Here is a 24,694-nt window from a genome sequence, read left to right as displayed (position 1 = left end):
TATAAGAAATACATTCTCATTGTTTATAAGCCACCCAGTCTATGGTATTCTGTTATAGCAGCCTAAAGTGGTGAACACTTGGAGGTGTACTGGAATTTATCTTGATTATCCTTGTGAATTCCTGAATTGGCTACTGCACTAGAGGAGTGCTCTATGATTTAATTCAATATCATAACAACTGAGTGTTTACAATATGCCCAGAACTGTGTTAGGTGAGGGGGTTTCAAAATGAATGAGGCAGCAATAACAGCCACATGCTTCCATATACACTATTTTTCTCAGAAAGTGATGAAATTTTGGAAGCAGGCTTTGGCAAAGAAATCTTAAGCTAAAAATAACAGAGTGGATATTCCAAGCATTTTTAAATGTCTGTGTCACTCTCCACCAGTATGGAAGAGTATTGCTTTTTGGGATATCTTCTTGTTCTGAATTAATTAGCAAGGTGAGTTGGAATCCACATTTAATTCTTAGGGCATTTGGCAAGATGGCAGGAGTTCTGCAGTGTAAATTGTTTACAACTGATGCTAATGCCTGCTCATTTGATTTAATGTGTGGTGTGCTATTCAATTGCTCCTGGGGAGGTGGGAAGGGGGAGGATTTCTCCTAATAGTCAATCTTGTCCATAATTGCAATGTCTGCCTGCCAAATGAATTCACAAATATTAAAAAACAATTCTATGAAACAATGAATTGAGGAACCTGGAGAAAATTTGCCACAACATGAACAGGAATGTGGATGAAGAGGCAGAAGCTCTATAGACTGCTAGAGAGAAGGCGCCCTGCTGGAGTTGAGGGTCAAAAGTGAGGACTGAGTCCCAGGAAGGATTAGAGACAAAGGAAGTTATGTTAATTATAAAGAAAAAAATTGAAGGGAAGGAAGGAGGAGAGAGACTGTCCTTCTAACAAGAACTCTCCCACAGATTCTACCGGCCTTCCAGTGCCCCACCATAGCCATTCACATACTCAAAGCAAGGGAAATGCATTGTTGGGATGGAACATTCAGGGGCAAACACCACAATGATCGGATGTCTGACCAACTCCACATTTGCTACCTCAAGTAAACAATTGGCACCTAGGTCCATGAATTAAAAATCCCGAACATACTTTGGCCCCCACTCCCAACCACAGCCTTGTCCTCAGTGACTTCCACTGATCTAGAGTAAACAGACTCCCATCCTTCTAACTCAGCTGACTAGGACAAAAAACATGTCTGGCCATAGCCATCTTTCCTCCAAAAGTTGGAATTTTTCTTTAAAGTTTTTAAGTTATCCTTTAAAAGTTAGCTAATCATGCCATTTGCATCAACATGGATGGAAGTGGAAGGCATTATGCTAAGTGAAATAAGTCAGTTAGAGAAAGACAGATATATATTTTCACTCATATGTGGATCTTGAGACACTTAACAGCAAACATGGGGGAAGGGAAGGGGAAAAAATAGATACCAACAGAGAGGGGAGGAAGGCAAACCATAAGAGACTCTTAAATACAGAGAACAAACTGAGGGTTGATGGAGCGGTGGGGGAGAGGGGAAAATGGGTGATGGGCATTGAGGTGGGCACTTGTTGGGATCAGCACTGGGTGTTGTATGTAAGTGATGAGTTGCGAGAATCTACCCCAAAACAAGGAGCACACTGTACACACTCTATGTTGGCCAATTTGACAATAAATTATATTAAATCAATCAGTAAATCAATAAAAAATTTAAAAGTAATAAAAATTAAAAAAATAAAAGTTAGCTAATAGAGGAGACCAAAATGTTAATGTTTTCTGTCTTCTCCTAGTTTACCACTAACTATTTTATTTTCAGACTTCTGTCTGACAAAACAAATATGACTTTAAATAAGTGACACCTTAACAATCATTACAAAAATATCAATCAGGACATGGGTGAGGAGGTGTGACTATTTGGCAGTGGTCTTGGGGCTACTAACAAAATTCCAAAAATGACAAAAGAATCTTCAAGAATCTGTGGAGGAGATCTTGGCATCTGTGTCCAAGGAAGTATCTTCCAATGTAGTGAAAATATTGGGATGGAACTCTAAGCCCAAGAACATTTGTCTTAGATCATTTCTCTGGAAAATAGACTCTGGAGATGGAGATTTACATGCTGAAAATGTATTTATTAGACAGTGTCTTAGGAATGAATACCTGTTAGGAGTGAAGGAAGGAGGAATGAGCAAGGAGAGAAGCTGAACTTTGTTGTGGATACCAAAAAAAGGCCTCAGCTGGCTCCATGTGGAGCTCTGGTGCTGGGAGGGCCCTTCAGCATTGTTCAGTCTCCAGGTAAGTGGGCTGGACCTCATTAACTAGTCAGTGGATGAGGGATACCTTCAGGAAGGGGCATGAACTTAGAGGAGGGCTTTCTTTGGCTGGGGACAATTCTCAGAGAGTGACTCAACTTAGAGCCAATGGCTGCCACACTTTCAACAGCTGGGGGAATGGCTTAGTCCTAAAGTGCAGATCTGGGCTGCAAGCCAGGGCATTTTTTATATCACTGAGGGCCAGTAGCATGCCTGGTTAGTCTGGGCTGGGAGTCTGCCCTCACAGATTGCCTTCAAACATTTGAAATTTCCATCCTGCCTTCTTTCCTTGGATGAGATTCTTTTCCAGACAGTAGTCTGATTACTGATCCAAACTACATCTCTTACACACATTTCTATTCTCACTTTCTCAAGTTTCTCTTGTGGAGAGAAAGGTTTCATGATCTAGTGCATGTTGGCTCTCTCCTTATCCTCATTCCTCCATTCTAACAGCACTCAAAGGGTTTCTGAAGTTCTTGGCATTACACTCAGTCTGGGGCTTGCAAAGATAAAGAGGACACCAGCCATCTCCATGAAGAGCCCACAGTGTGTTGAAGAAAGAGTGAAAAAAAGATTTCAGAACAATGTGGCAAGAGCAGTGATAAATGTCATGAACAAATTTTTTTAGAAGGAATGACCAACTTCTGCTCAGAGAAAGCTTTCCTCTGGAACAGATGTTGAATCTTGGTTTTGAAAAGTGAGTTGAGGTCTTCCAGATGGGGAGATGGAAGTGAAATGTGAAGCAGGGCATGTACAGAGGTATGAGTAGGGTCTAGAGTCATTTAGGTTAGGGTTTGGGACCTATAAAATTTAGCATGGCTTGGGCATAGGGTGTGGAGTGTCTGTTGTGTCAAGCTAATAAATTCAGATTTTATTCTGTAAGAAATATGAAACTAATGTAATGGAGGTTTTCAAGTAGAGAATGACAAAATTTGATTTTTTATTCTTAAAATATTTAGTGGAATTGTGAAGTAGGGATATGAATGAAGGGGAACTTGCAAAAGGAGATCAGAAAAGAGACTTGTCACATTTTTATTACTAGATACTCAAAATACAAAAAAAAAAAATAGATAATGTAATGAACATCTTATCCATACCAGATTCAACAAACCTCAACTTTTTAAGATATTTGTTTCAGGTCTTCTAAAAAGAAAAAAGAAAAAACTCAGAGACCCTGTTGGAGCCTCACTTGTAGCTCTCCCCTCAATACGGCCCTCCTCTCTTACTCAGCACCCTCCAGGTGAATGGCCTGTGATAGGAGACTTGGAACAATTCAGGGTGAAAATATAAGGGGTAGTTTAAGACAATGGCAACTATATAGAAAATGAGAGAACGGATTCAAAAAGTGTCTATATTATACACCTGAAACTAATATAACACTGTATGTTAGCTATACTGGGAAGAAAATAAAATAACATATAAAAAATAAAATAAAATAAAATAAAATAATAAAATAAATAAAATAAAATAAAAAAATAAAATAAAATAAAATAAAATAGAAAAAAAAACACAAAGAAGCCTCCTGACATGGAACTGACAAAATTTGAGGTGGATAGAATAAATGAAGGAGAAGAGGGTTGTCTGGGTCCTTTCAGGCTCCTATAACAGAATACCACAGACTACATGGCTTATAAACAACAGAATTTATTTCTCACAGTCTGGAGGCTGGAAGCCCAAGATGGTTGTGCCACCAGATTTGGTGTTTGGTAACCGCCCACTTTCTGGTTCATAAACAAAGCGGTCTCACCTTGTCCTTGTCCTTGTCCTCACATGGTGGAAGGGACTAGGGATTTCTATGGGGTCTCTTTCATAAGGCCCTAATCCCATTCATGAGGGCTCTATGCTATATTTAAACACTTCCAAAGGCCCCATCTCCTAATACTGTCATCTGTGGGAGTTAGGGTTTTTAACATAGGAATTTGTGGTGTGGGGGTGGTAAAGGACACAAATACCTAGACCATGGCAAGGAAGAAAGGATAATTTCTAAGGTTTGGCTTGGATTACAATATAGCCTGTGATACCATTAATGAAACATGAAAATGAATGTGGCAAACCAGATTTGGAGAAAACAATGAAGAGTTCAGCTTGGGGTAGTTCTGGAACTCAAAAAAGAAGTCAGGGCTAGAAAAATGTTTCTGGTGTCCACACGGAAGTGATGTTCTAAACTTTGGTCACCTGTACCTTCTGTCTCCTTGTTTCAAATTTTTTCTTTATTGCAAACAGTATATAAATGTAGCCTCAGAGAGAATTGATTACCAGAACTGGAATTACAGAATTATAGGGAAAGGAACATTTGGCATCCGGGATTCGAACATACTTATGTGCAGGGATTCCTTTTGCAGCTCATTCTTGCCAGAATCAGCTATTACCATTTTGACAAACATTTACTAATCCGATAGGCAAAGAATGGCTCTCTTACTGTTGTTTAAATTTGCATGTCTTTGATTATACAGGAAGTTGCACATTTTTCCATATGTTTGTTTACTGCTTTGCATTTCTTATTTTGTGAATCATCTGTTCATGTCCTTTGCCCATTTATCTAGTTCAGTTTAAATGTTTTCATAATCAGTTTTAGGAGTTCTTTATATAACAAAGCTATTAACCCAATGTCATATGGCTTGCAAATATTTTTTCTCAGTGTGTTTGCCTTTTCATTTGACTTGTGGGTTTCATTTTTGCTTTACATACATATATTTTTTCATACTTATTCTTTTGTTTAAGATCTTTATGCACTCAACTTCTGAGCATGGTATGTAAGACCCTTTAGGGTTTGGTCCTTCTGCTTCTTCCCTGGAAATTCATCCCACAAAAAAATGCATGCTGTAGATGTCCTCAACTGCCTCCCGCTGTGTAAATGCAAAAAGCTCTCTCATACTTCTAGTCCGCAACACATATGCCCAGAACACATTTCCTGCCCCGTCAACCAAGATAACTTCTAGTCCTTCAGAATCCAGCTCCATCATCACCTTTAAGGCAGCGTCATGAAGTGGTTGGTGCATGAATTCTGGAGTGAGAGGTTCTTAGTGGGATTCCCAGCTCTACAATTTCTTTACCTGTTAAGTGAGAATAATAGTGGTTACTCAAAATGTTAAACATGGAGTTACTGTATAACCCAGAAATTCCATTCCTAAGCATAAATCCAAGAGAAATAAAAATATGCCTTCAAACAAAAACTTGTATACGAATGTTCATAGCAGCATTATTTACAATAGCCAAAATATGGAAACAACTCAGATGTCCATCAATTGATGAATGGGTAAACCAAAATGTGGTATATCAACAAGATGGAATATTATTCAGGCACAGAAAGGGCTAAAATTACAGACATGCTACAACATGGGTGACCCTGGAAAACTTTATGTTAAGTGAAAGAAGTCAGACATTGAGAGCCACATATTGTATGATTGCATTTATATGAAATGTCCAGAATAGGCAAATTCATAGAGAAAGAAAGCAGAGATTACTGGTTTTTAGGAGGAATGGAGAGTGACAGGATTTCTTTTGGGGTGGTAAGAACATTTCGAATTAGATAGGGTGATGGTTGCACAACATTGTGAATGTACTAGAAGCTACTATATACCTTACTTAAAAATGCTTAAAATAGTGAATTTCATGTTATATAAAATTTACCTCCATGAAAAAAGAGTGCCTATTCCATAGTGAGATCATGTGACTGAAGGAAATTGAGTGTGTATGGAGCACATGGTATGGTTGGTCTGCTGTGCCAAGCTAACAGGGCACTTGGTATAGGAAATGGCACAGAGTGAGTGCCATCTCACTAAAAAGGGGACACACCTCTTGAAGCACTATTTACTCTCCTATAACCCAGCACCTATATGCATAGTAGCCTTTGCTTTATTTGTCTGGGGACTCCTTATGAGAAGGACTGGGTTGTGGTCAGCTATATGTCCCTGGTGCCCAACATGGGGTCTGGAGTATACATTTATTATTAGATAAGCTTAGAGAGTAACTGGGAATGAATCTGGATCTAAACCCCAGGAATATATATGTCTGGTGACTGTGAGTCTGAAGGGCCATCTGGAATCCCAGAATTGAGACAGATCAAAGATATCACTTTGTAATTCCAACTTTTATTACAGGAAGAAACCAAGACCTGAAAGGTTGTATAATATACTCACTCAGGTCACATGGGGGATGGAAAGGGAGGACTCCTTTCTGAGCACCACCCCCTTACACACACATACTCTCAGCCCCTATAGGACTATGATTACTATAGTGGATTAAATTGTGTCTCTGAAAAATTCATATGTTGAAGCCCTAATCCTTAATGGGACTATATTTGGAGAGAAAGCCTTTAAAGAGGTCATTAAAGTTAAATGGGATCATAGGTGAAGCCCTAATTCAATATAATTTGTGTCTTTATAAGAAAAGGAAGAGATACAAGAATGTGTGTTCACAGAGAAAAGGCCAAGTAAGGACACAGTGAGAAGGTGCCATTTGCAAGCCAAGGAGAGAGGCCTCAGGAGACATCCACCTGCTAACACTCAGGTCTTGGACCTACAGCATCCAGGATTGTGAGAAATAAATATTTGTTGGATAAGTCACCCAGTCTGTGGCATTTGTTATGGCAGCACAAGCAGATTAATATGGTCACCAAGAGGCTGTTGGATGCCTGCTCAGAAGTGTCTTACCCCAAGAAGAAGCCCCAAATGTTGAATCAAGGTGAAGGCAAATGCAAAGGGAGTGGAGTCTCCAGATGTTCCTATTCTCTTCCTTTCCTCTCACCTCCTGTCTTAGCCCACATCTGTGGCCTCTCTGACTACAGGAACATTTCTCTGGCATTGCTTAATGAAAGGAGAGCTGGCTCTGTGAAGAGCCAGGAAGGAGTAAGGTGGGACATATCTGAAGGCCAAAACCAACGTCCTGGCTTGTAATTCAGAGCAGCTTCCTCCTCCCACCCCTAGGGTGACCTTCTCCCTGTGAGTGGTTAATTAATCCCATGAATGGTTTAAGATACAGGCACTAAATTAAACAGATCATTTTCTATTGCAAATTCTCCTACTGTCTTAGTTACTTTTTATGCCTGAAATTAGTTTATTTTTAGTTAACACATTTTTTTAAAAAAAAACAGAATTAAATGCAAATCCTTAACAGAGCTTGTCTGACTCCTGTAATGCTTAACTACATAAAATTTTCAATGTATTATTTATACCAGATAGGCTGCAGCTGAATTTTACATGTAAATGTTCAGAATTCCAAGTTCCTTTACTGGAAAAAAAAAAAAAAAAGAAGAAGAAGAAGAAGAAGAAGATTTTCACTGCCACTTGCTTTCTCTCATCTTTTATTAAAGAGTCTGTTAACACTTTAAAATGTGGCCCTTATACACACCAGAGACTCCAAACCAAGTTAACATCTTGCTTTAATTCACAAAAGAATGAAAATTCAACATCTTAAAAATGTTCAACCTGTATGTAAATGCTCTAAGTGGAGAAAAATCAGCAAGAAATGTCCTGGGTCCTGAATAAGTACTCTCCTTACATTTAGGAAGACAAGAAAAGCTTGGCTTCTTCTAATAGCATCTATAATCTGTGAATTTGTACACTTAAAGTCAATTATTTAAGTCCTAAGTATGTGGTGAGACTCAATGAGAAATCAAACAGATAGACTGAGGCTCAAAATCTTCAGGCCAATTATAATCATGGAAGCAGTGATGCCAATGAGAGGCTAACCTGCCTCATAAAGAAGAACCAGGATGTGGGGAACAGCACCCACCATGCTGCAAGGAGAGGCAGAGCCAAGTTTCAGCAGTCAGTGAGCAGGGCTGGGTTGTGGGGGAGGAAGTCAAGAAATACCTCCCATCCCTATCCCCCACACTGAGAGAGAGAGAGAGAGAGAGAGAGAGAGAGGGAATGAAAGCCACACAGTTTCTGGAGAATGGGCTTGCTTGGGGTAGAGAATGGCTCTCCTAGCAGTTCTTCTGATCAGGAGAAGGAAGACTCAATTCTAGGTCACCTTTTTGCTCCAGCCATGTGATCCTGTTGTGTCCACATGATCTCAACAACCATATGAGTCTGTCTTTAGTCAAAGTGGTGATTGTTTGATGTTCCTTGAAATTCTGAGTTCTAGGAGTCTATGAGTTTGCATTAGGACCCTACAGCACTACAATAGGAGGATGCCAGGGAGATTCCTCTCTCTCCCTCTGACAGGTGATGGTATCCCCACAGGCCCCAGGAGTGACAGTCCTCAGAGGCAGTTTCTTCCCCAGCATGTGAAGACAAGAAGGACTTCTGAGTAGGCTGCATCCCTGGAGAGAACCGTCACTGTGCTGTCAGCTACTCAGACAGCATTTCCTGGAGGAGGTGGGTTGCAGGAGCAGGCAGCTAAAGAACTTTCAGTAAGAGTGAATGAAAAAGCCAAGAAGTCACAGAGAAGCCTGATGCAAAAGGGATGGGACTTTCTCCATAGAGGTAGAGAGGCTAAGAGATCAGACACACGCTGTAGGGAGCAGCTCCTGAGGTCAGCATGCTCTACAACCAGTGCAGGGCACAGAGGCACACGGATTCACATGGGGAGGTGTGTGTGTGTGTGTGTGTGTGTGTGTGTGTGTGTGGCCAGGCTGAGTGCACTCAATGCAAAAGTGGTCAATTGTTCCCAAAGGGCGAAGACTTGAACATTTTACTCCCAAGAGTCACAGGAAGGAAGCCCAAAGGGCTAGAAAGGGACCTTCCTGAATCATCAAAGTTCATGAGCCTGGAGAAATGAAAAAAACCCTATAATTACAAATACTAATCTAATAATAATAACAATCATTTAATAGCTCATGTTGAAGCACTTATATATGAAGAAATATACAAAGCACATTAGGTTTGTTTTGTCATTTGACCATCACAAAATTACTAAGATATAGATAATATTATACCGTATTTTAGATGACAACCTGGGGACATGGATGATTCAGTAATATGCCCATGACAACACAGTCAGGAAATTCCCAGACTGAGGTTTGATATCACAGAATCAAAGAGAATTTGAGTTTTAATCCTTATAAAAATTCTTTAAGCTTATTGTCATTGTTACCTCCTGCTGAGTTCCTCCTATACTTGCATAATAATACAAGTAAGTGGGTGTCTGTCTTAAGAAACAAGAAGGTGGGAGCTAGGGAGGTGTTGCCTTCAGGCAGCCAATTTTGGGTAAAGAAGTATTCCCTTCATGGGGGGTAAGGAAAGCACTGGGCAGAGACTCAGGGGCAGGATAAATGGTTACACTATCCATAAACTGTGTTCACAGCCCCCTTTCCTCAGATTAAGACTTCATTAAAATGGTAGAAACTGTTTACTACTGGGCTGCTATAGCATACAAAGTCCAGAAATTTGGGGGTTGGATCAGTCCTGGTCTGTTTGGAGCTGAATGTTTGTGTCTTCCCAAAATTCATATGGTAAAGCCCTAACTACCCCTGTACCATGGGGTGGTATTAGGAGGTGGGGTCTTTGGAGATAATTAGGTTTAGATTAGGTCACAAGAATGGAGCCCTCAGGATGGGATTAGCACCCTTAGAAGAAGAGAAAGAGACAAGAGACCTCTCTCTCCACGTGCTGGCAGAGAAGAGATCATGTGAACACACAGCAAGTACACAGTCATCTGCAAGCCAGGAGAAGAGCTCTCACCAAGAACTGAATCATCCAGCGCCTTGACCTTGGACTTCCCAGCCTCCAGAACTGTGAGAAATAAATGTGTGTTGTTTAAACCACCCTGTCTGTGGTATTTTGTTATGGCAGCCCAAGCTGACTAAGACAGGGTTCTTGGCTGTGAGCAACAAAAACAGAGAATCTGTTGAGGATTCCAGGACAGTTGTAGAATCTGTGCAACAGTGAACTTGGTAAAGCAGGAAACAAGAGGGTGTCACAATGCCAGGAGATGGGCATCAGGAAGCACAGCACCTTCTCACATCTGAAGAACCTACACAGGACAACAGTCACCCTCTCTGTGTGTTCTCTGCTCTGAGTCTGACTCCCAAGAAGTCATGTTCCATTGGCCAGTCCCCAGAAAACTAGGGTGGGGAGAGAAAGGCTCTGTCCTCAGTTTCTGCAATGGACACAGGACCTGAAATAGGCCTGTCCCTAAGGCAGCAAAATCCTGGGAAAGAGGAAACTTCCCGAGGAACCTGGGTGCTATTGGACAGGGAGATGAATTCTGGGAGGGCAGAAGTAAGAACACACAACTCAGATGTGAGATGTGAATGAACTTGAGCTGGGAGAGTCTGCTGCAAAGGCGAGCACCATCCTCCCTTGTCCACCCATCAGGGATGTAACCCCGCCCACTTCCAGATGCTGGAGCCTCTGAGTCCACAGGAAATCCCACCATCCAGGGGTATGGTTGTCTGTCCAGAGAGCAGAAGCCTGGAAGTAATGGAAGTGAAAACCAGGGAGATTCTAATCCAAAGGAAGCAGTAGGCAGGTCAGAAGGAACCCCAAGGAAGGTTCACCAAGATGGAGTGAATAAACCTACTCCAGGGAAACAAGGAGGTAAAAAGAAATCACTAAATTACACATTAAAATAAGACTTTTTAGCAGCATCTGGCAGGGTGCCAGGAACCCAAAGGCATCAACAGAGAGAAGCAAGCAGCACTCACCTGCCTCCTGAGGAGCCTCAGGAAGAGACAATCCCATCTTTCTCTATCTGTATACCTTTCTATCCCTGCCTATAGAAGCCACTAATGCTTTTCTAAAGCCCATTACATTTCTGTTTTCACTTCCACTTGCCCTCCCTTTGCATTATTTTTTTCTCTTTCTCTCCCCAAGGCTATTGAATTTAGAAAACAGGGTGGGAAGGTTGTAGGCAGAGACTGAAAATAACTGAAGGTGGATAGGGACAGAGGACGTGGACAATGGGTATGATAAGTGAGCTTGCTGCAAGAGTTTGGAGACCTGGCCTCTCTTCCCAGTGATGGCCCTGACCCACCTCCCACCCTAGGCACTAGGCTGCATGAAGACTTCTGTTTCCTGCAAAACAGAAAAAGGTGTCCCTTCTCCCAGGTAGATGCAGCCTATGGACAGCCTGACTATCTAGTATAGATGATATTTCAGCTCTATTTACCTCTCTGCTCTGTTCCTTATACAGTGAAAAATCTGCAAAATTGGATGTGGCAACTCTGTTTAGTCAAGTTATTAACTTATGTGCCTCTATTTCCCCATCTATAAAAAGGGAATAATACCAGCCACCCCACTTGAATTGTAGATATGCATTCTTTTACCTTTTTTAAGTTTGAAATATAATATACAAACAGAAAAGCAGATGAAATAAATGTACAATGACTGAGGGTTATTTCAGGGGAAAATGAAATAATGCCAGGGAAGAGATCTGGAGAGTTAAAAGTGCTAATTTAACTTTTATTGAGTCAGAGCCAAGGATTTTCACACTTTCAGAGTGAGAGTCTAGATTGAGTGTCTGCTTCCCATTCTTACTCAGTCCCTTCTGGGCTCTCCTAGGGGACTCCTGTCTCTCCTGAGTTAGGCCACAGTGGGGGCTCAGGGCTGAGGCAGTCAAGAGGGGTTGTCAAGAAGAATGATTAGCAGTAGTGGGGGACTCACCCCTTCCTCCTCCCAGCCTCAGTTGCTATTCTGTGGTGCTGGGTTTGTGGGCAGATGTTGCAGGAGTTGGCTGGCATAGCCTCCCTCCTCCTTTTCCTCCTCCCTACACAACCAAGTATGACTCACCATGGGGTGGGGAGCCTGAGTCACTCACCCACTCACACACCCAGCAACTCTCAACATCCCAGATAAGAACTTACAGGACAGAGTCAGATTGGCCTAACCCACTGCCTCTGAGCTGTGTGACCTGGGGGAGGTCACCTTACCTCTCTGAGCCTCCATGTCCACATCCACATGTCCTCCATGTCCACAGGAATAATAAGTCCTATTTCATAAGCTTATGACTGTTTTACATGAGATAAGCACTAGTCAGAAGCCAGCTATCATTATGATTGTGCAGAATTAGAATTCAGATCTCTTGGCAAACAGGCTTGCTGCTCTTCCTGACTCCATGTTGCTCATTATCCACCCTCAGTGGAAGGTGTGGGGTACTTCCAATAAAAGCTAGCTCTCCACCTTGCCCCTGGGAAGGAGCCACCAACAGAACTTCTTCTAGTCACCATGGCAATTTTTAATGAAAATAATCAACAGCTTGTAGGGGTAAGCAGCCATATGCTGATTCTGGCCTCTTTGAAAAACTCTCTTCTCCTTCTGACACCGAATGTGGTTGGAAAGAGGCTTTGCCCTTAGGAAATGTCTTTTTTCTTTACAGGAACAGGAAACAGCTCAATAGCAATATGTTCAGTGTTCATCCAGTATCTGGCAGAAGTCAATCCTTTCCTGGGTCTCTGGGAAGGAGTACCAGGACCTTCAACCCAACTCTCCTCATGCTTGCTCCGCATGGGCTGTGACAGCACAACAGCCACATTGGGTAGTTATCTGTGAACTATAGTTGAGTGCACTCCACCTCAGAGAAGCAGAAGATTGTCAAGAATCTCCCATCTCTAGGCCATCAAGTGGCCTTCAATATCATTTAAATGAAGGGCTTCATGCACTTCTGGGAGGACTCATCCATGGATGGATCCAGAGTGTTTGCTAAGTACCCTGAAATTATATGCAATATTTTATCTATGTGTGATATGTGAGTCATTTTAGGAAGAGAGTAGAAAGTTTTCACTGATTCTCATCATACATGGAGCATCATACACTCTAGCTCCATCCATATCATTGCGAGGCTCCACATCCCCCAAAATCTCAAGAATAAATGACCAAGAATCAGGAGTCAAGAGCACATACCAATAAGGACCACAAAGACAGTCTAAATGTATCAAACAGGTTAGGTGGAGATATGAAAGGGATACAGTGATCTGGAAGGCACACTCACATTTCAAAACATACATAGTAAAAGCAATTTTTTCTTCTAAAATTTTGTTTAAATTCTAGTTAGTTAACAAACAGTGCAATACTGGTTTCAGAAGTAGAATTCAGTGATTCATCACTTACATACAACACCCAGTGCTCATCACAATAAGTTCCCTCCTTAATGCCCATCACCCATCTAGCCCTTCCCCCACCTACCTCCCTTCATCAACCCTGTTTATTCTCTATCATTATGGTTTGTTTCCCTCCCTGTTCCCCACCCTTCCCATATGTTCATCTGTTTTGTTTCTTAAATTCCACATATGAGTGAAATCATGTGATATTTGTCTTTCTCTGACTGACTTACTTTGTTTAGCATCATACACTCTAGCTCCATCCATATCATTGCAAATGGCAAGATTTCATTTTTTTGATGGCTGAGTAATATTCCATTATGTTTATATACCACATCTTATTTATCCATTCATCAGTCAATGGACATTTGGGCTCTTTCTATAGTTTGGTTATTGTTGGTAATGTCTCTATAAACATTGGGGTGCATGTATCTCTTCAAATCTATATTTTTGTATCCTTTGAGTAAATACTTAATAGTGCAATTGCTGGATCATAGAGTAGTTCTATTTTTAACGTTTGAGGAAAATCCATACTGTTTTCCAGAGTGGCTGTGCCAGTTTGCACTCCCACCAAGAGTGCAAAAGTGTCCCCCCTTTCTTTGCATCCTCACCAACATTTGTTGTTTCTTGAGTTGTTAATTTTAACCATTCTGACAAGTGTGAGGCAGCAACTCATCATGGTTTTGATTCGTATTTCCCTAATGATGAGTGATGTTGAGCATCTTTTCCTGTGTTCATTAGTCATCTGGATCTCTTCTTTGGAAAAATACCTATTTATGTCTTCTGCACATTTCTTTACTGGATTATTTGTTTTTTCGGTGTTGAGTTTGATATGTTCTTTATAGATTTTGGATACTAACCCTTTATCAGATATGTCATTTGCAAATATCTTTTCCCATTCCATAGGCTGCCTTTTAGTTTTGTTGATTGTTTCCTTTGCTATGCAGAAGTTTTTTTATCTTGATGAGGCCCCAATAGTTCATTTTTCCTTTTGTTTCCCTTGCCTCCTGAGACATGTCTAGTAAGAAGTTGCGGCAGCCATGGTCAAAGAGGTTTGTGCCTGTTTTCTCCTCTAGGATTTTGATGGTTTCCCATCTCACATTTAGGTCTTTCATCCATTTTGAATTTATTTTTGTGGATGGTGTAAGAAAGTGGTCCAGTTTCATTCTTTTGCACGTCACTGTCCAGTTTTCCCAACACCATTTGTTGAAGAAACTGTCTTTTTTTTTTTTTCTATTGGACATTTTTATCTGCTTTGTCAAATATCAGCTGACCATAGAGTTGTAGGTCCACTTCTGGTTTTTCTATTCTGCTCCATCATTCAATGTGTCTGTTTTTGTGCCAGTACCATACTGTCTTGATGACTACAGCTTTGTAATATAACTTGAAGTCTGAAATCATGAGGCCTCCTGCTTTGCTTTGTTTTTCAGGATTTCTTTGGCTATTTGGGGTCTTTTGTGGTTCCATACAAATTTTAGGATTGTTTGTTCTAGCTCTGTGAAAAATGCTGTTGGTATTTTGATAGGGATTGCATTAAATGTGTAGATTGCTTTGGATAGTATAGACATTTTAGAATGTTTAGCAGCACTTTTTAGGACAAACAGAATATCTGGAACCAGATCTGGTCCATTGGCCCAGTGTGCAGACTCCACCAATCAATAAGAGAAAATATTTATCTAAAGTCTCAGAGCCATCTGGGGCCACACCACACCTGGACCCTCCCACACCCAGGTGGGGGTCTTTCTACAACACTTTTTGTCCACAACACTGCTCTTGTGTACTTAGAAGTGGAACAACAAAAGATTGGGCTTCGATATACCCTGTCACCAGAATAGAAGTAGGAATTAGGATGCCCAAGGAAGCCTGTCATCAAAAATGAACGTGCAGCTAGTTTTTGAAGGAAGGAGAAAAAATTATGTTTGACCAAGAAAATATAACTGAAACAGAGACCTGCAAGGCATTAAGAGTAAAAGTAAAAAGGGCCATCCAAAGCTTTTACTGAAACCTGTTATTGCCTAATTAACACAGAATGTTTTTAAGGGGACAGAGGCTTTTCAGGACAATAGTGCTCTCATGGGCATTGGATAGAAAGTTTTGAGGCAAATTTGTTTTTGAAATGGTTCCACCCAAAGATGCCAATGCCTGACTCACACCCTGTGCCAGACAGCAGCCCAGCCAGTGTTAGTCTCTATGGTCTGAGTCAGGAAAATAAAGGTGGATTTTATCCATCTCACCAGCTGTTTACATCCTGAAGAGAATGAGAGGCCAGTTAAATCCTTCCACAGGGAAATATGGCATTTCCAGGACCTTCCAGGTGACTGGATTGGCTTGGGACAGAGGGAGGGGTGGCCAAGGAGCATGGAGTGGACAGCTGAGGGGTGTCATTGAAAAGATAACATTCGGCTGGTCCGGAAGATGGCGGCGTAGGAGGACGCGGGGCTCACAGCGCGTCCTGCCGATCACTTAGATTCCACCTACACCTGCCTAAAGAACCCAGAAAACCGCCAGAGGATTAGCAGAAGGGAGTCTCCGGAGTCAAGCGTAGACTAGAGGCCCACGGAAGAGGGTAGGAAGGGCGGCGAGGCGGTGCGCGCTCCACGGACTGGCGGGAGGGAGCCGGGGCGGAGGGGCGGCTCGCCGGCCAAGCAGAGCCCCCGAGTCTGGCTGGCAAAAGTGGAGGGGCCAGACAGACTGTGTTCCGACAGCAAGCGCGACTTAGCGTCTGGGAGGTCATAAGTTAACAGCTCTGCTCGGAAAGTGGGAAGGCTGGAGGACAAAGGGAGGGAGAGCTGCTGAGCCCCCGGACGGCAGAGCTCAGCTTGGCGGGAACAAAGGTGCCAGCGCCATCTCCCCCGCCCATCCCCCAGCCAAAATCCCAAAGGGAACCAGTTCCTGCCAGGGAACTTGCTCGCTCCGCGCAAACACCCAACTCTGTGCTTCTGCGGAGCCAAACCTCCGGCAGCGGATCTGACTCCCTCCCGCTGCCACAGGGCTCCTCCTGAAGTGGATCACCTAAGGAGAAGCGAGCTAAGCCTGCCCCTCCAGCCCCCGTGCACCTTGCCTACCCACCCCAGCTAATACGCCAGATCCCCAGCAACACAAGCCTGGCAGTGTGCAAGTAGCCCAGACGGGACACGCCACCCCACAGTGAATCCCACCCCTAGGAGAGGGGAAGAGAAGGCACACACCAGTCTGACTGTGGCCCCAGCAGTGGGCTGGGGGCAGACATCAGGTCGGACTGCGGCCACGCCCACTAACTCCAGTTATACACCACAGCACAGGGGAAGTGCACTGCAGGTCCTCACCACGCCAGGGACTCTCCAAAATGACCAAACGGAAGAATTCCCCTCAGAAGAATCTCCAGGAAATAACAACAGCTAATGAACTGATCAAAAAGGATTTAAATAATATAACAGAAAGTGAATTTAGAATAATAGTCATAAAATTAATCGCTGGGCTTGAAAACAGTATACAGGACAGCAGAGAATCTCTTGCCACAAAGATCAAGGGACTAAGGAACAGTCACGAGGAGCTGAAAAACGCTTTAAACGAAATGCAAAACAAAATGGAAACCACGATGGCTCGGCTTGAAGAGGCAGAGGAGAGAATAGGTGAACTAGAAGATAAAGTTATGGAGAAAGAGGAAGCTGAAAGAAAGAGAGATAAAAAAATCCAGGAGTATGAGGGGAAAATTAGAGAACTAAGTGATACACTAAAAAAAAATAATATACGCATAATTGGTATCCCAGAGGAGGAAGAGAGAGGGAAAGGTGCTGAAGGGGTACTTGAACAAATTATAGCTGAGAACTTCCCTGAACTGGGGAAGGAAAAAAGCATTGAAATCCAAGAGGCACAGAGAACTCCCTTCAGACGTAACTTGAATCGATCTTCTGCACGACATATCATAGTGAAACTGGCAAAATACAAGGATAAAGAGAAAATTCTGAAAGCAGCAAGGGATAAACGTGCCCTCACATATAAAGGGAGACCTATAAGACTCGTGACTGATCTCTCCTTTGAAACTTGGCAGGCCAGAAAGGCTTGGCACGATATCTACAGTGTGCTAAACAGAAAAAATATGCAGCCGAGAATCCTTTATCAGCAAGTCTGTCATTTAGAATAGAAGGAGAGATAAAGGTCTTCCCAAACAAACAAAAACTGAAGGAATTTGTCACCACTAAACCAGCCCTACAAGAGATCCTAAGGGGGATCCTGTGAGACAAAGTACCAGAGACATCACTACAAGCATAAAACATACAGACATCACAATGACTCTAAACCCATATCTTTCTATAATAACACTGAATGTAAATGGATTAAATGCGCCAACTAAAAGACATAGGGTATCAGAATGGATAAAAAAACAAGACCCATCTATTTGCTGTCTACAAGAGACTCATTTTAGATCTGAGGACACCTTTAGATTGAGAGTGAGGGGATGGAGAACTATTTATCATGCTACTGGAAGCCAAAAGAAAGCTGGAGTAGCCATACTTATATCAGACAAACTAGACTTTAAATTAAAGGCTGTAACAAGAGATGAAGAAGGGCATTATATAATAATCACAGGGTCTATCCACCAGGAAGAGCTAACTATTATAAATGTCTATGTGCCAAATACCCAAGCCCCCAGATATATAAAACAATTACTCATAAACATAAGCAACCTTATTGATAAGAATGTGGTCATTGCAGGGGACTTTAACACCCCACTTACAGAAATGGATAGATCATCTAGACACACAGTCAATAAAGAAACAAGGGCCCTGAATGATACATTGGATCAGATGGACTTGACAGATATATTTAGAACTCTGCATCCCAAAGCAACAGAATATACTTTCTTCTCGAGTGCACATGGAACATTCTCCAAGATAGATCATATACTGGGTCACAAAACAGCCCTTCATAAGTTTACAAGAATTGAAATTATACCATGCATACTTTCAGACCACAATGCTATGAAGCTTGAAATCAACCACAGGAAAAAGCCTGGAAAACCTCCAAAAGCATGGAGGTCAAAGAACACCCTACTAACGAATGAGTGGGTCAACCAGGCAATTAGAGAAGAAATTAAAACATATATGGAAACAAACGAAAATGAAAATACAACAATCCAAACGCTTTGGGATGCAGCGAAGGCAGTCCTGAGAGGAAAATACATTGCAATCCAGGCCTATCTCAAGAAACAAGAAAAATCCCAAATACAAAATCTAACAGCACACCTAAAGGAAATAGAAGCAGAACAGCAAAGGCAGCCTAAACCCAGCAGAAGAAGAGAAATAATAAAGATCAGAGCAGAAATAAACAATATAGAATCTAAAAAAACTGTAGAGCAGATCAACGAAACCAAGAGTTGGTTTTTTGAAAAAATAAACAAAATTGACAAACCTCTAGCCAGGCTTCTCAAAAAGAAAAGGGAGATGACCCAAATAGATAAAATCATGAATGAAAATGGAATGATTACAACCAATCCCTCAGAGATACAAACAATTATCAGGGAATACTATGAAAAATTATATGCCAGCAAATTGGACAACCTGGAAGAAATGGACAAATTTCTAAACACCCACACTCTTCCAAAACTCAATCAGGAGGAAATAGAAAGCTTGAACAGACCCATAACCAGCGAAGAAATTGAATCGGTTATCAAAAATCTCCCAACAAATAAGAGTCCAGGACCAGATGGCTTCCCAGGGGAGTTCTACCAGACATTTAAAGCAGAGATAATACCTATCCTTCTCAAGCTATTCCAAGAAATAGAAAGGGAAGGAAAACTTCCAGACTCATTCTATGAAGCCAGTATTACTTTGATTCCTAAACCAGACAGAGACCCAGTAAAAAAAGAGAACTACAGGCCAATATCCCTGATGAATATGGATGCAAAAATTCTTAATAAGATACTAGCAAATCGAATTCAACAGCATATAAAAAGAATTATTCACCATGATCAAGTGGGATTCATTCCTGGGATGCAGGGCTCATTCAACATTCGCAAATCGATCAACGTGATACATCACATTAACAAAAAAAAAGAGAAGAACCATATGATCCTGTCAATCGATGCAGAAAAGGCCTTTGACAAAATCCAGCACCCTTTCTTAATAAAAACCCTTGAGAAAGTCGGGAAAGAAGGAACATACTTAAAGATCATAAAGGCCATTTATGAAAAGCCCACAGCTAACATCATCCTCAACGGGGAAAAACTGAGAGCTTTTTCCCTGAGATCAGGAACACGACAGGGATGCCCACTGTCACCGCTGTTGTTTAATATAGTGCTGGAAGTTCTAGCATCAGCAATCAGACAACAAAAGGAAATCAAAGGCATCAAAATTGGCAAAGATGAAGTCAAGCTTTCGCTTTTTGCAGATGACATGATATTATACATGGAAAATCCGATAGACTCCACCAAAAGTCTGCTAGAACTGATACATGAATTCAGCAAAGTTGCAGGATACAAAATCAATGTGCAGAAATCAGTTGCATTCTTATACACTAACAATGAAGCAACAGAAAGACAAATGAAGAAACTGATCCCATTCACAATTGCACCAAGAAGCATAAAATACCTAGGAATCAATCTAACCAAAGATGTAAAAGATCTGTATGCTGAAAACTATAGAAAGCTTATGCAGGTAATTGAAGAAGATATAAAGAAATGGAAAGACATTCCCTGCTCATGGATTGGAAGAATAAATATTGTCAAAATGTCAATACTACCCAAAGCTATCTACACATTCAATGCAATCCCAATCAAAATTGCACCAGCATTCTTCTCGAAACTAGAACAAGCAATCCTAAAATTCATATGGAACCACAAAAGGCCCCGAATAGCCAAAGTAATTTTGAAGAAGAAGACCAAAGCAGGAGGCATCACAATCCCAGACTTTAGCCTCTACTACAAAGCTGTCATCATCAAGACAGCATGGTATTGGCATAAAAACAGACACATAGACCAATGGAATAGAATAGAAACCCCAGAACTAGACCCACAAACGTATGGCCAACTCATCTTTGACAAAGCAGGAAAGAACATCCAATGGAAAAAAGACAGTCTCTTTAACAAATGGTGCTGGGAGAACTGGACAGCAACATGCAGAAGGTTGAAACTAGACCACTTTCTCACACCATTCACAAAAATAAACTCAAAATGGATAAAGGACCTGAATGTGAGACAGGAAACCATCAAAACCTTAGAGGAGAAAGCAGGAAAAGACCTCTCTGACCTCAGCCGTAGCAATCTCTTACTCGGCACATCCCCAAAGGCAAGGGAATTGAAAGCAAAAGTGAATTACTGGGACCTTATGAAGATAAAAAGCTTCTGCACAGCAAAGGAAACAACCAACAAAACTAAAAGGCAACCAACGGAATGGGAAAAGATATTTGCAAATGACACATCGGACAAAGGGCTAGTATCCAAAATCTATAAAGAGCTCATCAAACTCCTCACCCGAAAAACAAATAACCCAGTGAAGAAATGGGCAGAAAACATGAATAGACACTTCTCTAAAGAAGACATCCGGATGGCCAACAGGCACATGAAAAGATGTTCAACGTCGCTCCTTATCAGGGAAATACAAATCAAAACCACACTCAGATACCACCTCACGCCAGTCAGAGTGGCCAAAATGAAGAAATCAGGAGACTATAGATGCTGGAGAGGATGTGGAGAAACAGGAACCCTCTTGCACTGTTGGTGGGAATGCAAATTGGTGCAGCCGCTCTGGAAAGCAGTGTGGAGGTTCCTCAGAAAATTAAAAATAGACCTACCCTATGACCCAGCAATAGCACTGCTAGGAATTTATCCAAGGGATACAGGAGTACTGATGCATAGGGGCACCTGTACCCCAATGTTTATAGCGGCACTCTCAACAATAGCCAAATTATGGAAAGAGCCTAAATGTCCATCAACTGATGAATGGATAAAGAAATTGTGGTTTATATACACAATGGAATACTACGTGGCAATGAGAAAAAATGAAATATGGCCTTTTGTAGCAACATGGATGGAACTGGAGAGTGTGATGCTAAGTGAAATAAGCCATACAGAGAAAGACAGATACCATATGGTTTCACTCTTATGTGGATCCTGAGAAACATAACAGAAACCCATGGGGGAGGGGAAGGAAAAAAAAAAAAAAAAAGAGGTTAGAGTGGGAGAGAGCCAAAGCATAAGAGACTGTTAAAAACTGAGAACAAACTGAGGGTTGATGGGGGGTGGGAGGGAGGGCAGGGTGGGTGATGGGTATTGAGGAGGGCACCTTTTGGGATGAGCACTGGGTGTTGTATGGAAACCAATTTGACAGTAAATTTCATATATTAAAAAATTTAAAAAAATAAAAAAAAATAAAAAGAAAAGATAACATTCATCTTAGCCCAGCCTGCAGGCAAAGGCAGGGATAGTGTACCTGATTCATGACTGCAAGGAGTAGATCACAGAACACTACAAGTATGGGGAAGCCTGCACCCTTCCCTGCAGAAGTGGTAGTGCAGGGGATTAACATGAAGATATTAATGCAGCTGCCCCATCAAACTACCCTGACCAAGCAGGAGTAAGTGATTGTGGGATCTATGCCATTTATGACTACTCCTTACACAACGCTCACAAGTAATGTTCTCCTCTCCTGTCTTCTGTCTTTCTAGACTGAATTTTCTCCTTTGCCCCTCCAGGTCTCCTCTCCACACTGTGCTCTGTGCTGGGAGCCTGACCTGTGTCAGCCACATCAAGAGGCTTCCCTCTCAGCTGATGGGAGGCCCCAACAAATCAGTGACAGTGGGAAGGGAGGTCAAGGTGTTTACTCTCCCTCTCTGCAGGTCACCATACCTGGTTGCCAATTTAGTAGCATAATATTTATGAAAAAAGCTAGATATACACATATGTACAAATGCATAGGAAATTATTTGGAAGGGTTAAAAACACTGGTTAACTATGAAGAGGTTGGTAAGATTTGGTTGAAATAGGAGGCGAAGATAAACTTTTCTTCTTTAAGTATTCATGTTTGAAAATTTTTGATTAGCAGATATTTGAGATTTTTTTTGGTAACTCAAGAATTAAGTAATTTAATTGAACATTTGTTGCATTTTATAATACCAAGGATCAACTCTCTTTCCAACAGCCCACAACTGCCTTTGCGGGCACTGTGGTTTGGCTCAAGCATTCCCACTGCATAAGACATACCTTTCTATACTGCAGAGGTTGGAGAGATCAAATCTCTCCTCACAGTCTGGAGTTCTAGACATGGCTTAGGTTCTATCAGTTAGATACATTCATTTGAGACCCATTCAGAACAGTGTTTATGTGGACATGGAGTTTAAAGGAACAGGGTGTTCATTTTTTTGGCATGGATTACTGCTGAGGAAGCTATAGCTTTGGTGGTAGCTTCCTGATTGGGCAGGGGCAGCAATTCCTTGGTTGGTCAGTGCTACAGTTTAGTTTTCTGATTTATTGCTGGAATATCAGCCTAGGCTTTTGTATTATTGTCTTAGGGCTCTCCAGAGAGGAGATCTCTTGAGAGATAGAGAGAGACAGACAGAGAGACAAAGAGAAACAGAGAGAAAGAGGAAAGGAGAGAGAGAGAGAAAGAAAGAGAGATTTTTAATAAAGAATTGGTTACGTGATTATAAAGACTGGCAATTTCCAAGATTTGCAGGCTAAGTTGTAAACTGGAAACCCAGGAGAGATGATAGTTTAGTTCAGTCCGAATCAAGAAGCTTGAGAACAAGGAGAGCTGATCATGTGGTTCTTAAGGCAAGCAGAATTAAGACCCAGGAGCAGCCAATGTTTTACTTTGAGCCCAAACCCAGGAAAAAGCCAATATTCCAGCTTGAAAGCAATCAGGCAGGGAGCACTCTCTTTTACTTGGGGTCGGGGGTGCTGGCTTTTTGTTCTATTTGGGCTTTCAACTGATTGGATGAGGCCTACTCAGATTAGGGAGGGCAACCTGCTTTACTCAGTCTACCAGTTTAGATGTTAATCTCATCCAGAAGCACCCTCATGGCCCAGTAAAGTTAACACATAAAGTTAACAATCACAGTTCTGCTCATTAAGCCCTATAAATTATTCTGTGATATACCTATAGCTCTTAATCAATGTGTTTTCCTTAAACTAGCTTTGTGAGACTAAGAATTCCAACCATTAGAGTAAACCACAAGAGTGATTGCTTCAAGATCAAAAAAGTCCTCAAGGGGATGAAAATATGGAAGTATCTAAGTGATGTGATTGGGTTTGAAGACAGAAAATATCTAGTGACCTAGTGGTCCTTGGCTCCAAAGGTAAAAGTTATGAAGCCACTTGAAATCAAGAGTCTATTGACATCAGAACTTAGGTGGACAGAATGGCTGATGGGATATATCATCATGTACTCACAAAGAATGTAAGATATCTCTCACTGTATTAAAAACTTAAAGGGAAAAATTATAGGCTCTGAGCTATATACTTTTGGCTCAAAGCATGATAAGAGAGTTTTTATAACAACTACAAAAAAATCATTTTTTTATATATCCATAGGGTAGATATAAGCAAAAATGAGAAGCAAAGTCTGACCCTATGGGCTGCCAAATTCATACACTTTTCTAACCCTTATGTGAGGGTTAAGACATTGAATGGGGGGAAATGGCACCTTGAGAACTGGATTGGTAATATTTGGGAGGAGTTAGCTGTCTTTGAATATTATCATCCCTGAAACCCCACTGATATCCCTTTTGCAGTAGATTCCATCTGAAGGTTGTGTTGCTTCAATTGAAGAGCCCATAATGACCTCACCTGAGGTGGTTACATTAGAAGGAGATCTTAATTCTCTTTAAATCCCACACCCAGCACTTCCCATTGTGTTTAGGCTGAACCCTAGACCTATTGGATCAAACTCAAAGTCAAACCCAGGTAAAGTCCAAAACACTAAAAATGAAGGCAGGATTTGCAAATTTATGAGCAAAAACTTGGGGGAAATGTAGGAAATAGATTCTGAAGGTGCTAAGCACAGAAGGCAGAAGAAGTTTCAGTTCAGGCTATATCTATCAATGTGAATGTTCTTACCAGAGACTCTGGATTCAGTGTGTTAGCTAGAGCTAATTGTGGTTGTTAAGTGTTTGCTTACTTGGTTGGGTAAAATTGGACTAATTGGTGACTGCACTGAATGTAGTATAAATGCCAGAAATTTCTTGGTATAATATAGCAGAAGAAATTCACAGACATGAGGATGGGAGTGTTGCTAGAGATTTATCATGTGTGACCAGCTCACACAATATTTTAGAATATTTTTTGAGGCGGCCCAGAGGAACCATCCTTTACTAAGCATTGAGAAATACATTACAGTTCCACACACCCAGACTTTGAATCAAGCTCATCTCCTCTTTCTCTATCGCACACCTAATCCATCAGGAAACCATGTTGGCTTTGCCTTCAAAATACATCCATA

Source organism: Panthera leo, chromosome E2, assembly GCF_018350215.1.
Source record: "Panthera leo isolate Ple1 chromosome E2, P.leo_Ple1_pat1.1, whole genome shotgun sequence".
In the NCBI taxonomy this organism is placed as follows: domain Eukaryota; kingdom Metazoa; phylum Chordata; class Mammalia; order Carnivora; family Felidae; genus Panthera; species Panthera leo.
The sequence above is the reverse complement of the archived record's forward strand: the minus strand, read 5'-3'. Positions refer to the sequence as shown.